This window comes from Labeo rohita, chromosome 14, assembly GCF_022985175.1.
Source record: "Labeo rohita strain BAU-BD-2019 chromosome 14, IGBB_LRoh.1.0, whole genome shotgun sequence".
Taxonomy (NCBI): Eukaryota; Metazoa; Chordata; class Actinopteri; order Cypriniformes; family Cyprinidae; genus Labeo; species Labeo rohita.
In genome coordinates this window covers 13,960,507-13,976,743 of record NC_066882.1, presented here as the reverse complement: position 1 = coordinate 13,976,743, position 16,237 = coordinate 13,960,507, and the positions used below count along the sequence as shown (strand labels likewise).

Genomic DNA, 16,237 nt, shown 5'->3' with positions numbered 1-16,237 from the left:
CGTTAACCAAAATTATTATTATGTTGCAATGAGGCTGTTAAAGTATTAATTAAAACAACAACTGGGGATGTCTGTCATAACCAGTGCTATAGTCAAATGAAAATGAGCCAAAACTGTAAACACTGCTCACATAAACAAAGTCTTATGATTCGTCGATTAGGTGCCGACGTCATCCATCTCATCCACATCCTTCATTTCAATGATTACATGGGAGCGTTGTAGTTTGACGCTTCGCTCGCTTTGCAGTGTAGACGCCGGACCAATCGCTTTCGAGGGAAAATGTGAGCGCAAGGAATTCCCCACGCAGTGAAAACAGTATAACCTTATGTTAGGCAAGAGAAAGCGGCGAAGCTCGGTGAGAGCTTCAGAAACAATGAGCTTTTAGAAGATTCTGCCTTTGCAAAAGAGGATAAAGTTACTTTAACAGGACTGAGACGGGAGGGAGGATTCAGATGATGACAGATTGCTCAGGAATTGTTTCATTGGAATGATCGCAGTGTGCCCATCACTTGCTCCACGCTAGCATTTAAACCTTTAAACTTGTAAATTATGGCACGTTAAGATGAAGGTAAGTGTTTGTAAAGTTTGTACTATCTCTGTGGTACTTGTTGTAATTGCAAACGCTGTTACTTTAGAAATCATAGCCTGATTAGTTATTTCTCTGGTGCATTTCAGAATGTAGGGTGGCTTTAAGAAGTTTCTCTTTGTGTATGACTGCATGCACAGTGTATTCAGTGTACAAGCATAGTTTAATTGATTCAAGTATACACTTGGATTTGCTGACATTCCACAAAACCAACATATGTTGTCATCGTTCTGATCTCATATGGCTGTTCTGATCTGAATAGCCCCCAGCATAGCTTGACCCACTGCTCTGTTGTGCCCCTCTCCCATAACTGTGCACTGAGTTGTTCCAGCATGATTGCGGGCATGTGACCGTAATGACTGGTTCAGTGTGAGAATCTCTTGTTTAAGGCTGACATTGCTGGTCAAGACACAGTAAGGGCTTCACATGAGTGTGAACAATCAGTTATCCAGTCTTCCGTGCTGGGGCTTGTGGTGCGTCAGTGTTTTCATCCAAACCAGCACTCATTTGTAGATTTTTATATTCAAAACTGGTTTGTCTTTGTTTTTTCACTGCTTGTGACCAGGATCAGAAATTAGCCCAGGCTTGGGGCAAAAATGCCAGAAGAGTGAATAAAAGACCACTGATGTGTTTGCAAAAGTTCCTTTATCCGCTATCTCGCATAGTGAGCGGGCAGTTATGTAAAACATATGGTTACAGATAATTTATTTATTTGTAGTAAGAGGTTAAAGTGACTTGAACGTCAATTTCCAAGACAAATCGCGTCTTTCAGGCTTTGCTTCTTGTAATGTGTAGCAATTAGTGTCTTATTTCATATTGTAAAAGAGGATCAATTCCATCTGCTGGTGCATGTATACTCATTTGGCGTGATGTTGTCTTAATTTGTTTTCTTTATTTGTGGCTTGATGCCTCACCCATTGTCTAACTGTCTAAATGTTTGGCATATGTTTACATTTTTTGGGATACAAAGCTCCCCTGTGAGACATGAATATTGAAGTATCTGTTTAGCTGCAGTGTTCTCAGCGTTCTGGCCGTTGGGAGGTGCTGGGGTCAGGGAGTATGCTTGTGTTCTTCTGCTTTGGGAGTTTGTGATATTAGTCAGCTTGTTTCATCCAAAAATGTTATCAGCTGGTTCTGATACCCCCTCCCAGACCTCGCACACCCCAGAGGCCTTTAGATAGCTGGAAATTCCAGTCTTCTGAAACTAATTATCCTCAATGAGAGGCTCTAAATATACCCCTTGGTTGGTGCTGTCTTGAGTCTTTTCTTTCAGAAATACAGTCCTTGGAAATTCTCCCCCTTTACTTGTTATGACTTTGCGTCTCAGAACTCATGGCCAATGACCCTATTGTGCCTTTGAACTGGATTGCCAGAAGGCACAAAGGGGCTCTCAGATGCTCTTTTAGCAGATGAGGCACGTGGCTTGAGATATCCCAGAATGACAATGAGAAGTATGTGGGAAGCCTCTGTCTAGGGAACATCCCCGGTGTTTGCAGTAGAGTATGTGGCCGTGACGGCGACTCCCATGTGAATACGAAGCCAAGTCAAGAAGAGTTATCCTAGGGCAGATTGACCCAGCTCGTTCCACTCTGCTCCGACTTTGTGTCTTGGCCTGATGGTGTATAGAAAATCACATGAGATATGACTTAATGGGCTGGCTATTGATTTGTCTCCACATTTGAAGACATCAGTCTTTATAAACTCGGTATCCAGGAACTACATCACCAGGGCATCATCAGCTGAGAGCTTGCTGCAACATGAGCCGCCTCCTTGCAGACAGACTACAAGCATCAGCAAAGATATCTGGAGCGTGCTAGGACAGTGTGCATAATATGACGCCTCATTTTTCTCTGTGTAAGCCTTCACCATTCATTGTCATACATCTCACAGCATATGCAGAAAATGAAATGAGTAATTGTCTGTTGAGTAATTCCTCAAAACTTTGACATAAATCTTTTAAATATGGCTTTCGGTTCTAGAATGCTGACAAGAACGAACTAGATGACATGTCTTTGTCATATAATGGGTGGGCAAAACGTTAAGTCATTAGGCTTCCACAAGGTGGTGGTGTTCATATATGAAGTTCAACAATAGGGATGGCCTGCGACCAATTCATAGAGCTGTCATTTAGCCTTTGGTGCCAGTGTGGCCTTGATTCATTGATCCTGGACATTCATTTTTATTCCTTCCTTTTAAAGATTTGGTTTTCTGGGAGGTATTCTCTAATGTTGTTGCAAATTCTGCTGGTTTGTCACCAAGATAGTGTTATCAAGCTTGCTAACATAGTTAGCAAGCAACAGCAGTTAAGTTTTGTTGAAAGTGCAAAATTGATAGTGAAGTCATCTGTAAGAATGTGTTGAACACTACTAAAGAATTGGCTTGTTTACAGAATTATGTAGTTAAATTATATGTATGATTTCCTGCTTGTTGGATTTTTATTTGTAAAAAACATTTTAATGAAATATATAAACACCTTATAAAATCTATTTAATGAAAAATATAAATATTTCTAGCAAGTGTAAAAATACATTGTTAACATAAGAACAAATCATGCAGAAAAAAAAACGTTATTGCTGAGCCCTGATATGACGTATTATATAATGAATGGTAAACACAAAACGGAATTTTCATATTAGTCATTAGTTTCACTGTTTGTAATATTACAAACAAGGAGACTGCTACATGGGAACGTGCACCGTGCATCATATTTAATGGGTGATTCTGTGTCATCTCAGGTCCCCAGCTCATATTTTTGATTTTGTTAAAAAAAGTTCTGTGGAAAGACAAATGTATATAGTGGTGGTGAAAGCCAAAATATTACATATCACAGATGTATATTTACTGAGTAATCCACAGTTTTATAGAGGGGGGTCAAAATGACAATTTTCACCTGATATTTGGAGCCGTTTTATAGGGGTGTAAAAATTACTTTAGAGATTGGTAGGTCTGTTAGTAAAATCTGTTGACTTTAGCCATTTTTGTTTCATTATATGCCAACGTTGACAGTTCAAAAATGGCAAAAAGCACTTGTGTTTTTTGACTCAAGTTTGTATGATATCTTAAAGGGGTCATCGGATGCCAGTTTTCCACAAGCTGGTATGATTCGTTAGGATCTTAATGAGAAGTCTATAACATACTTTGGTTAAAATTTCTCAGTGGAAGTGAAAAAAATCCTTTTTACTGTGTCAAAATCAGCCCTTTTAGAGCAAGGTGTTTTGTTGCATTTGTCTTTAAAAGCTAATGAGCTATGCTCACCCCGCCCCTCTCTTCTCTGGGCTGACGAGCCATTCTGTTTAGATTAGCCACATTTAGCTGTGTTTAGCCACGAAACTTGCTAACTAGTGCATTATTAGGAAAAGCGATTTGCAAAGATGCATTAAAAAACCCTATACTGACTTCTGCTGTAGGTGAAGCTGCATCACAAATGATTCGCACAAACATAGATGCATTTAGACAGATCTGGGATCGGCACATTTCCTTCGAAAATGAAAGTAACATTAATCCTCTGTGTCTTTGCATCTAAATGACAACTGCTATGTTCATTATTACATCCAACAACAAAACACCTCAATCGCTCAGTTTGAGACATTCTAGTCTTCCCCTGCACCGGAGTTGAAACAATGGCGGTTGGAGTATTTACCGCTCACTCAGCTCATTCAGGGCGGGTCTAAGGTAAGATGGTCATGTCAATCAACTATTGTGGGAGCGGCATGGGTGTGTGACGTCACATAGATGAGATACTGAGAATGGCTTGATTTGAAAAAGAGAATATTAATTATAAAGATTAAAAAACCACTGGGTGGATTTTTATCGTTATAGTGTGGTTGTGTACACACACTGCCAACCCCCATTTATGTTCAAACAACATGTACAAGTGAGTTTTGCATCCGATGACCCCTCTAATATCCTGTTAGATTCTAGTTCCTATCAAACTTTCCTTTTGGAATCTTTATTTTAAAGGCCCTCGATGGTTCAGTCCCAGAGATATAGAGATCTCATTGTGGCCCTATGAGTAAATGGGTAAATTGTTCACATTTTCAGTGGTCAAAAACGAAATGTGGGTCAATTTGCATACATCTGATACTTCTTTTCTTTAGAAGAGGAATATCTAAAAAATGTTAAAATTAGAAATGTATCTGTTTTTTTCCTAAAAGGATAATAAGATAACTCTTAAGAGTTATAGGAGTCAAAAAAAAAAACACAAAAAGTGCCTTTTGCCATTTTTAAATGGTCACCGTTGGCATATAATGACACAAAGATTGTTAAAGTCAACAGATTTTACTAACGGACCTATCAATCTCTGTGTAAAAATAACATGATGCTGTCAGCTTTCTAAAGTCATTTTTACACCCCTGTAAAATGGCTCCAAATCAGAGGTGAAAATTGTCATCTTGACTCCCCTCTACAAAATAGTGGATTATTTAGTTAATATTCAACTATGACATTTAATATTTTGGCTTTCATCACTATGTATGTTTTTCTTTCTACAGTAAAAATATGAACAAAATCAAAAATTTGAGCAGGGGAATTTTCAGAAATTTGGCTGATTTGACAGGGATTATTAAATATTACTTCAGTTTTTAAATTTGGAAATTAGGGACTTTTGCATCGTTCCTCATATAAATCACTGTTGAGAAAAAGCTCTTAGTAAAGTGAGAAGAGGGAGATGGATGATTCGCACACATCCCACCTATTGTGTTTCCAGAATCGAGTCATTTTGATTTGAAGCCTGTTCCTGACACATTTCACAACCGTGTAATTCAGAAAGAAATCTTGTCCTCAGTTTGTTTTCACATTAGATTAATATTTAGGTCAGTGTAATGTTATGCTACTGTAACCTTGCTGTTCAGATGGCAGTAGCCAAATATGTGGGAGTCTTATTAAACAAAGCATTGTAGAGATACAAGGCAGGCTGCCTTTGTTTTGACTGAAGAAAGACAAATATGGAAAGCTTGGGTATTTTTTAGTAGGGACATTTTATTGCTGATGGCTGGTATTCGTAAGAGGTGGAAGGTTTGCTCCAGTTTATTACATTGACTGAACTTGTAATGTAATTAGAGATTAGAGAGTTTTATACAGTAGCTTTAAATTAGATTTTACATTCATGTTTTCAGGTCCCAAAACTTACTGCTTCAGTAGACCTCAAATGACATTTTAACAGTTGTTTTTTATTGAAAGTCAATGTGTGGAAAAAAGTGACGTAGGATGTTAAGTAAATGTTCTTGAGTGTGTTTGAGATTTAGATGGTCCATTAAAGGGGCAGATGTGTCTAATTTATCCATCTGATTTACACTTGAGAGTAAAAACTGTCTAATGTGTAAAGTATCACAGCACATTAAATGAGAGTCTGTTAGTACTGTACATCATCGCCAGTGTGACTCAGTCCAGTAAAACATTCACTCAGCGACCGTCGTGCTAGACGGAGATAAAATAAAGCAATCAAAGTAAAAACATTTTTTTTTACATACTGTACCTGTTTACTTATTTATTTTGTTTGTATTTCAGAACAGTTGGTCGTTCCTCCCTCAGGCTTGGATGTAAATTATTTAAGTAGATTGAGACATTAGGTATTCATCTAGCATAATGCTTTCCAGTGTCTGGTCCTCAGAGAGAAAACATACCATTTGATCGTTTAAGCTCTAAAACAGACCTCACAACCATCATTATCGGCTCAGCTTCTGTTGTATTTCACTGTAATGTGAGAGAAAGGCACTGACAACTTCACAATGTGAGATAAGTGACAAGTTAAACTGATAAAGAATTAGAATTTATTTTAAATAATGTCAAATAGTGTCTCAGTGCTTTTATATTGTGTTTTTCTCCGCTGCTCTGGTCAATACTCTCCATCCACAGATGTGTGATTTGGACTGTCTGGAATGTTGGCCTTGCTCTTTGTCTAATGTTTAATTGGTTGAGGGTTTGCGAGGAAGGCATACTGTCTGGTAAGGGATGGTAACTTTCTTGTGCAGACCAAATAATATTCCCCTCATATCATAAAGAGATAGTGGGGAAGATATTGATGTCTTGACAGCTTTGTTACGTTTGTGGTGTAAACTCCTGCATTGTAGTCATTTTGTTATCCAGCACAAACAACTTACTCAGGTTTCAAATATTTAACATTTTAATAGGGACAGTTCACCCCAAAATTATTGTTTTTTCCCGGTTCAACCCAAAAATAAATATTTTGCATAATCTTGCTCTCTGCTGTAGCACTTATGACATTTTTTTAAAATGCCTTGTGTTCCACAGATGAAGGAAAGTTACAGTCATAGCCAGAATTATTGGCACCCTTGGTGAATATAAACAAAGAAGTCTGTGAAAATAAATCTACGTTGTTAATCCTTTTGATCTTTTATTAAAAAAAAAACCCTAACCTTTCATTGAAGTACAACAATTGAAAATGGGGGGACAATCTCATTATGAAATAAATGTTTTTTTTTCTCAAATACACGTTGGCCACAATTTTTGACACCTATAGAAAATACTATGAGTTGAATATCTATATTTGTCCTGTTTCACAGGAATATAAATATGAGGGAACACATAGGCCAGATCCTAGGCCATATTCAAAGAATATAGTTCAGATGTGCAGAACAAGATTGTTGAGCTTCACGAAATAGAAAGTGGCTGTAAGGAAACAGCTAAAGCATTGAAAGACTTTTCAATCAACAGCAAATGTTACAAATCTGCCTGTAAGAGGTTGTATGTCTAAACTGTCTTAATGCAAAGTGAGGAGGATAGTTTGAGTGGCCAAAGACTTTCCAAGAATCACAGCTGGATAATTGCAAAAAATAGTTAAATCTCAGGGCCAGAAAGCCTCAAAAAAAAAAAAAAAAAGATTAAACATCACCCATATCATCACATTTTGTTTGGGAGGGTTTCAGGGAAAAAATCAAGCAAAGAAAATGCTCTCAATCAAAAACGAACTCCAGCATATTCATTTCCAAGACACTAATGGGTCTTTAAACAGGAGTAGGTTCTATGGTCAGATAAAACTTAGAAAATGAGCTTTTTGGCAGCAAACACATAAGATAGGTTTGGTGCACACAGGGGTAAAAAAGTACCCTAATTGTACAATTCAATATACTGGCATATCTGTAATGTGGTGGGCCTCTTTTTCTCCCGGAGGTCCTGGAGATCCTGTATAGCATCATGCTGAAATTGTGGATTCTATCAAACACCAACAGATAAAAAATCTAAACCTGACTGTCCCAGCTAGAAATCTTATTAAAGGCCAAGGTTGGGTCTTCCATCAGGATAATGATCCAGAAACAGAAATCAACACAAAAATGGGTCACTGAGCATAAAACAAAGCTTCTGCCATGGCCATGCCAGTCTTATAAATTAAAACCTATAAAAAATGAGTGGGGTGAACTGAAAAGAAGATGCCCCAGCATGAACCTGGAAATCTGAAGGGTCTGAAATGATTCTGGATGAAGGAATGGTCTCTGATCCCTTGGCAGGTGTTCTCCAGCCTCATCGGGCATTATAGATGAAGACTCTGAGCTGTTATGAATAGAGGTTTCAAAAAATATTGAATTAAAAGGTGTATTTCATAATGAGATTGTCCCCCCATTTTAAATTGTTTTACTTCAGTGAAAGGATAGGTTTTTGTGAACTTTCTGAGTAAAAGATTTAAAAGGATTAAAGGAGAAGTCCACTTCCAGGGCAAAAATTTATTTTCATTAAAAAAAACATACAATTTAAATACGTTTTAATCTCAAACGCTCATCTTGTCTTGCTCTCCCTGAACTCTGTGTATTATGGTTCAAGACTCCAGTCGTATCCAAAATAACTCCAAACGTATTTTCTCCCTCAACTTCAAAAATCATTTCAAAATCATCCTACATCATTGCAGAAGTACTGACCCAGTCTTTGCAAAGTGAACATGCAAAGAAGATCAAACACCCTCAACGATTTTGAAGTTGAGGGAGAACATGAGATGAACCGAGAAAAAAAATACAGTTCAGGCAGAGTGGGACAAGATGAGCGTTTGCCATTAAAAAGTAAATAAATTGTATTATTTTTATGAAAATAACCGATCGTTTCGCTAGATAAGACCCTTCTTCCTCGGCTGGGATCGTTTACAACCACATTTGGGATCGTACCAGTACCACATTTGGGATCGTACCAGTCCATTAAATGTTTTTAAAAAAAACATAATTTCTTTATGGCTGAAGAAAGAAAGACATGAACATCTTGGATGACAAGGGGTGAGTACATTATCTGTCAATTTTTGTTCTGGAAGTGGACTTCTCCTTTAACAATGCAGAATAATTTTTATGGGCTTTATGGTTTTTATGGTTCATATTTACCAGGGGTGTCAATAATTCTGGATACGGCTGTAGATTTCTGAACAACTTGAATGAGTGTGACAGAATTTTCATTTTGAATTGTTCTAACTGCTCAGAATTATCAGCTGTTCTAAAACTAAACATTCTTTTAATGACAGTCAAGATGGCCTTGTTTAATTCCACCTATTATGTTTGTTGTTACTCAACCAGTAGTTAGAAATTGTTACTCAACCAGTAGTTAGAAATTGACAAAATTACAGCAATAACAAATCTTCACTCTGTGGAGCTGAGGGTTAATATATTTAACTTGTAATGTAAGTCTAAGTTGCTAGAGGCTTTTTTTTGCTTCAGTAGGAGTGTCTTTATTTACCTGTTCGAGACGTGGACACTTTATCACGTATTGTAGGTCATGGAAGCAATGACTCAGCACCTTAGTGCTGTAAAGGAATTTCCTTTAAAATTCCCCCTATCCCACTTCACATCCACTGATTTTTTTATTTATTTATTTATTTTTTCTGAGGTTAGGAATGTTGTATCTGTTCATAATCCCAAATATGTTGTCATTCTTAGGTAATGGGATTTCTCAAGGTTGAGCAAATGTAATCTTTTGGTCCACATTCGTATTTACAAAAGCTGTTACCTTGGAATCCTGTGGATTGTGGTGTGGCATTCAATTAACCTTTACTTTGTCAGTGTACTGAAGCATGTAATGAACTGAATTCTGGTCACCAAGGACTTTAGAAGGTCATGTTTGTGGTGAAAATTGTTGGTAAAGCTAATTTGAAGCCAGTAGAACACACATACAGTCATGTTTATGTCCGTTTAAAACCATAATTCCTACAAGACACCAGATTTTTAGTATCTTCCTCATACAGTATATTGACTTCATGGTCCTGGATTTAATTAGAATGCTTCACTGCTTTTTTTCTCTTACCCCTTGGTCCTTTGAGGACGGCCCTTAACCAGGATGCTACAGAGGGAGGGCTTTTCTTTGTGCATGAAGCCTCTTGAAGCAGTCACCACCTGACCTCGGTTTCTCGCAAACAACACGACCAGCCCTGAGAAGTGCTTTGTCTTTGTCGATTATCTCAAGGCTATGCCTATTTTTGGACCAGTTCTTCTAATATGCCACTGTTTTCCATCTCACAGTGATGTAAGTAATATTATAAAGGGCACTGTGGAGTTCCGTTGCATAAGACATTTACAAGTTACTTAATGTTCTCACTACAAACTGTAAAGATTTTATATCAAGACCGAACATGTCAGGTAGTTAGAGTAAATTGACTTGAACCTAGGAATGTGTGTACATTAGCATTCCTGAGAGTACTAAAGCCACAGTTATGTTTTTATGTCAGCAGTTCATTTGAAGTAAATTTATAGGAGTAGACAAAAAAAAAAGAAGCTACTCCGGACATGTGCAAAAACCCAAGTGTGCCATCTACATTTTAAAACAGGCACACAGCAGAAAATGAGGCCTTCTTGTGGCTTGGCTGTGTTTGGCTTGGACTCGGTCGTGCAGTGCTAGTAAAGGCAAGTGGGCTGGTTTTATTTTTAGGCTGTATAGGAAAGGTGTGTCTTTGAACTTTGTCAGCAAAGGCATGTGATCAGGGTCTGCTTGCTTTGAGGATAACTGAATTCTCTCAACACTCTCTGTAGAGAAAAATTGTTTTTCTTCCTTCATTTCTTTTTTTTATATATAGTTTGAATTAAATTCCTCACATTGCATAGTTTATCCAAGGTCATATTTTTTCATATATATACATTAATCTATGCCTTGACTAATTTGATAATGACGTTGTCATTTTGTACTGTCTTTTGTTTTCCATTAAGACAAATATGACCTATTCGTCTATTATTTCATACATACAAGCAAAAGACCCAATTTAAATTAGTTTTAACAAACAATTTTATTCTTATTATGATTATAATTTGACTATGTATTATGTATTTGTTGGGTGCTCTCCCATTTCTAGGGAAACACTAATATTATATGCAAAACTTGTCTCTTTGTGCATTTATTTCAGTGATGTGGAGCCTGTTGGACTTGTTTGATATGCCCCACTTGATGTCACAGACGGTTTATATATCATTGCTTCATGTCATACGTGTTGTTGGCATAGAGGGGCAGGTGCTCGCCACGTGTTTGCAGACTTTCCATCACGTTCTCAGCACTGAAATGAACATAATACCCAGCACTCCATCTAATGCTGTATATTTTTCTCCCTTTTTTTGGTTTCTTGTAATCCTCTTCGGTCTGTGAAGGATGGTGTGTATGCAATACATAATACTATGGCTTCATATTCTTAAGCAAGTTGAGAACACGCCTACTAGACCGAAGGTTGCCCAAGAGGCCTGACTGCTTTTTTTTGCTCCCCAACAGTTCATTGGTACAGTTTTGGTTTTCTCAGAAACAAGACAGGTAGCTGCTGGTAAGCCCTAACGTAACTGGCGCTGTAGTTGGCAAAGTGTCAATTAAATGACTATTTGTCTGTTTAGAATGGATTCACTGTCTCATTTACTCGTCTAAATGGTGCACTGACAAAACCCACTGCATTTCAGCGCTTTTCACTAAGCCACGCCATGCCACAGACTCTGGCTTCCTGTTTGTCAGCTGGATTGTCTCAGATAAAAATGCTTGACAAGGGCTATGGCTCCATATGAGCAAAGATAGGGTGAAGAAACCTAATAGGAGATTGACATTAATTTGGTATCATGGTCACTTTAATAGGGGTTTTTGGGGCAGAGGATTCATCCTCATGTTGTCCCAGTCCTTTAAGACTTTCGTTCTTCTGAGGAGCATAAAAGATATTTTGAAAAATGGGTTGCTGTTTATATGTGGAATCTAATGTGGTTTTGGACTCCACTGAGTTTCACTGTAGTCAAAAACAGTTTTTCAAAATATAAGTCAAAAGTTTACATACACCTTGCAGAATCTGTAAAATGTTAATTATTTTACCAAAAATAAGAGGATTCTTTGTCCTTAACTGTTAAACTGCCTGCTGTTCTTTAGAAAAATCCTTCAGGTCCCACAAGGATTGTGGTTTTTCAGCATGTTTGTGTATTTGAACCCTTTCCAACGACTATTCCGATGACTATGATTTTGAGATCCATCTTTTCACACTGAGGACAACTGAGGGACTCATATGCAGCTATTACAGAAAGTTCAAACACTCACTGATGCTTCAGAAGAAAAAAAATGATGCATTAAGAGTCGGGGGGTGAAAACTTTTGGACAGAATGAAGATGTGTAAATTTTTCTTATTTTGCTTTTTTTTTTTTTTTTTTCATTTAGTACTGTCCTTCAGAAGCTACAGAAGATACTTATATGTTTCCTAGAAGACAAAATAACTGAAATTTACCCTGATCTTCAAATTCAAAAAGTTTTCACCCCCGGCTCCTAATGCATTGTGTTTCCTTCTGGAGCCTCAGTGAGCTTTTAAACCTTCTGTAATAGTTGCATGAGTCACTCAGTTGTCCTCATTGTGAAAAGATGGATCTTATAATCATACAGTCATTGTCAGAAAGGGTTTAAATATTCAAAAATGCTGTAAACCCCCCCCCCCAAAAAAAAACAAAAAAAAAAAACATAGCTGTGGATCATTCAGGTAACAATACAGTATTAAGAATCAAGAGTATGTAAACTTTTGAATGGGGTCATTTTTATAAATTCAGCTATAATTTCCTCTCGTGGACTATTATGCATGTTATGTAAAATCTTATTCAGGTCAAATAACATGCATTTTGAACGATCTCTCTTATTTTGGTAAAATAATTAACATGATTAACAGATTCTGCAAGGTGTATGTAAATATTTGACATGTATTTTTTTTTTTTTTTTTTTTTGTGTTCCGTAAAAAAAATTCATGAAGGTTTGGAATAACATAAGGCTGAGTATATGATGACCGCATTTTCAAACCAAACCATGCAGCAGAGTCACAATTCTGTACTTTCCCTTTGGTTGAAAGAACGTGGTGACGTACAAAACAGTGGTAGGGCCTCTAATGAATTGGAAGTGTGTCTAGTTGGTGTTCTTTTCAACAGTGCAACCAGGTGGGGCGGCTCTTCCAGTTTATAACGCATACCGTTTTTCATGCCTCATATCAAACATAAATCTTGCTTTATGGGGTGTCATATAGCCTGCGTGGCCACTCCCATTCCACCTACTCAAATAAAAACCTCTGGTACTACTCAAAACAAGAAGTACAAAGAGATCTAGTCAGTTGATGTGGATTTAGCTTTCGCTGTCCCTGAAACATCTCGTTTTGAGATGAGCATTTCATCTGGGTAAAATTCCCCGTGCCTGCTTTACTCTTGCCACGTCTACGTCGACTTTACACTCATACCCAGTCTTGTGTTACCCGTCTCACATAGCTCAAGGTGTAGTCTGATTGTTACTTTGTCCAGGTTTCCCCTCCCCCACTGCACTCGCTAGCCAATCGAAACTGCAGCTTGAGCTCACCTGCACTCATTTGCATATTAGCTCTGCCCTTGCAGCTGATTGGCCCCATGCTGAAGTTCTGTTTTACAGCCTGTCTGTCAGTGGTTGCTTGGGGGATGAGTCACAGTGAGAGAGAGCTTTGCTTTGCAGTACTTCTCTTTTTTAAAGATTTCAAGCCGCTGCCATTGCCCTCCCCTACACTGTTCTCATTTTCGCTCTATCTACCACTAAAGTGAGTGGGAGAGGCAGAGGGCAGGTCAGTGTTCAGCACCTTGAACATGCTATTCGATTCGCTTTAGACACACCCTTGGATTATTATTTTTTTTTTACTCCCGTCAACGTAACCTCTCTCTCTTTATGTTTTTTAAGACTATTTCTTTTTTATCTCACATTTTTCCAACACTTTGATATGTTTTCCACCATAACCATGGAGTTTGACATGAAACCCCTGAACCTTTAAGGTTAGTGAACATTTTATGTCTTTATGATGTGATAGTATGCAGTTGTAAATCTGTTAGCGCCAAGTATCTGTTGTCTGCATTCTTCTGTAAGCATTATTCATTGTGTATTACATATATACACATTTATGCAATTTACATTGGGTTTATTATGAAGTTACACTGTCTGATTTTATTTTTTAGGTCAAAATTTAAACACAATATTTATATACAGTCTATATTACAATGCAGCTAAACAGTTTGGTTTTGCATTTAATAATTACCTTTCGGTCGCAACATTGACGATTATATAATTGATGCAGACGTGTGTAAAAACAGGTTTAGCGCCATTTTCCTTACATGAAAGACCATTTTGCAGTCGTACAAATCTAACAAAGCGTATTTAGTATATAATGTGTTGTATTTACAAGTTTATAGTCACATGTTTTGCAAAGTATTATTGCCTTATATGGGTACCGAGAGTGAGGTAGGCAATCATGTTTTGTAAGTCTATTGACCAAGCCCATACGACGGTTTGAGTGGGTTGCAATGTCAAAATAAACTTTTAGATTACATCTTAGCCAGTTTTAGCTATATGCTTACAAAGTTGCCAACGACGCACAATGCATACAAATATTCTTCGCGCCAATGTGCTTTCTGTTCGCGTAAGTGATGGTTTTGCTGTTATGGTGTGTCACTGATTCCATTACGTGGGCTTGTAGATTTCGGTTTGATTTTTAGACTGGCTTATCAGGCCTCATCATTGTCATGAAACCTGGTCTGAATGTTGCTCATCCTGTTGAGTTAAGAAACCTCTGTATCTCATTGAGAGGAGGGTGACAAACAACTCTAATCATTGTCCCTGAGCACCTCTTTTTTTGCTCTTTCTCTTTTTTTAAAGATATAACCCTCACAGAACGTCATTTTACCACGTGTAATTATGCCTGACACCATACTTACTATAGTAACTTGTGTCATCTTCATGGTATGCACTGAGACTAGCCTGTAAGTAGCAGGGCAACCAGTCTTGTGGAGAAAACAGTAATTTTTTTGGCATGATTACGTTCAAGCATGTGGCCAAGAAAGCATTTTAAGCAAATTAATGTCTTGGTTTAAAGAGGTATTTTGAAATGTAACTAGTATCATATTAAGCTTCTTATATGCATTATTATTAATGTAAAAACAGTACATTTGACTTTTAAAACATACAATCAAATTCACTTGTGAAAGCGTTTTAGTGGAGGTCAGAAAACTTGGACTTCTAGGGAATTTTCCCCCACCCAACACACCCCATGTCACATGACCTCAGGTGTTCAGGACAATATCAGATTTACTTCACTAGTGTTGTTATCTTGTCAGACCCCCTGTTAGCCTGGAGATACCAACACCACTCGCACCATTATGCCCCCCACCCGGCCGTCCCTGATTTGTATTGTAAATGAGCCAGGGCACCTGGAGTTGGCTAGTAGTCAAAGACAGGCCCCTTTGCTGCGGATTGCTTTGTTTGGGGCTTCTCTTCAGGCCTGAGTTTCTGTCACAGTTGGCAGCTACGCCGGTAGTGTCAGGTTGGCTCTTCGCAAACAGCGTCAACAAGTCCCTGCCTGTAATTGGATCATTAGGTCCTGCTGTGAAGGAGGGGTGGACCAAACTGATCTAGCTGGTCTAGCATGGAGAACAGAAGAGGGCTGGGCCTGAGAAAGAATATTTGTCCTCTTCCTGTCAAAGCATTGTGTGATGTAGATGGTTTGAAAGCGGTTTCTGAGGCTCATGTTGCAGACTTAGTCTTTCAGTTCTTTTAGTAATTGAGTTGTAACATGGAGGATGACTTTTCCAGAACCTGCTGGATTGGTAGCTAACTGGAGGTTTTGAGGATATGTCTTCATATTTCAGTTTCTTGAACTGTCATTGAGCTAGTTTGTCAATATAAAAATACTCTAAGAAATGTTTGTCATAGTTGTAGCTGACTCTAATTTAAATATAATCTTATCAGACCATGACGCCAATATGCAAAAAACCTACACTATTTATAAGTGAAAAGTTTCATGAGATCACCATACGAGATAGCAAAATCATTTGGCCGTTGGCTGTGTTTGAATTTTTACTCAAAGCAGTAGTGTTCTGCTAAAATAGTCCAGGCAGTCATTCCTTTGTCGATATGTTGTTGACTGCTTGGGCAGATTTGCATCACGTTTTCATACTGCTCTCCCCATTTCCATTGAGCAACATACATTCTCGGTGTCGAAACGGTCTGATTCCTGAAACAAGCTCAGACTGGCATGCCTTGGTTCTCAGGTACTAGATACACTGGTGGAAGACTTGCCATCACAGATGATTACATAATAGAATATTCAGTATCAACTTGAAGAAAATGAAAGAATATATTGAGAAGATCAGTTCTGTTGTATTTGACCCATGCAAACTACAGATATTTATTTTTGTCCAAAACATATATAACATCATGGTTTTAGAAAGAAGAAAGCGG

General features: G+C 37.8%; 1 protein-coding gene across 3 annotated transcripts in view; it reads left to right on the top strand.

The window, feature by feature from the left end:
- Nucleotides 1-236: 236 nt before the first annotated feature.
- The window catches only part of elf1 (E74-like ETS transcription factor 1), a 48,781-nt gene continuing 32,780 nt past the window's right edge, over nt 237-16,237 (top strand). The window contains exon 1 of one of the 3 annotated variants that reach the window (XM_051127333.1): nt 237-568. The gene's annotated coding sequence lies outside the window, so the exon portion shown is untranslated. Of the gene's footprint in view, nt 569-13,461; nt 13,780-16,237 lie in introns of those variants that run through there. The other 2 variants (XM_051127335.1, XM_051127331.1) reach the window with 2 other exon arrangements.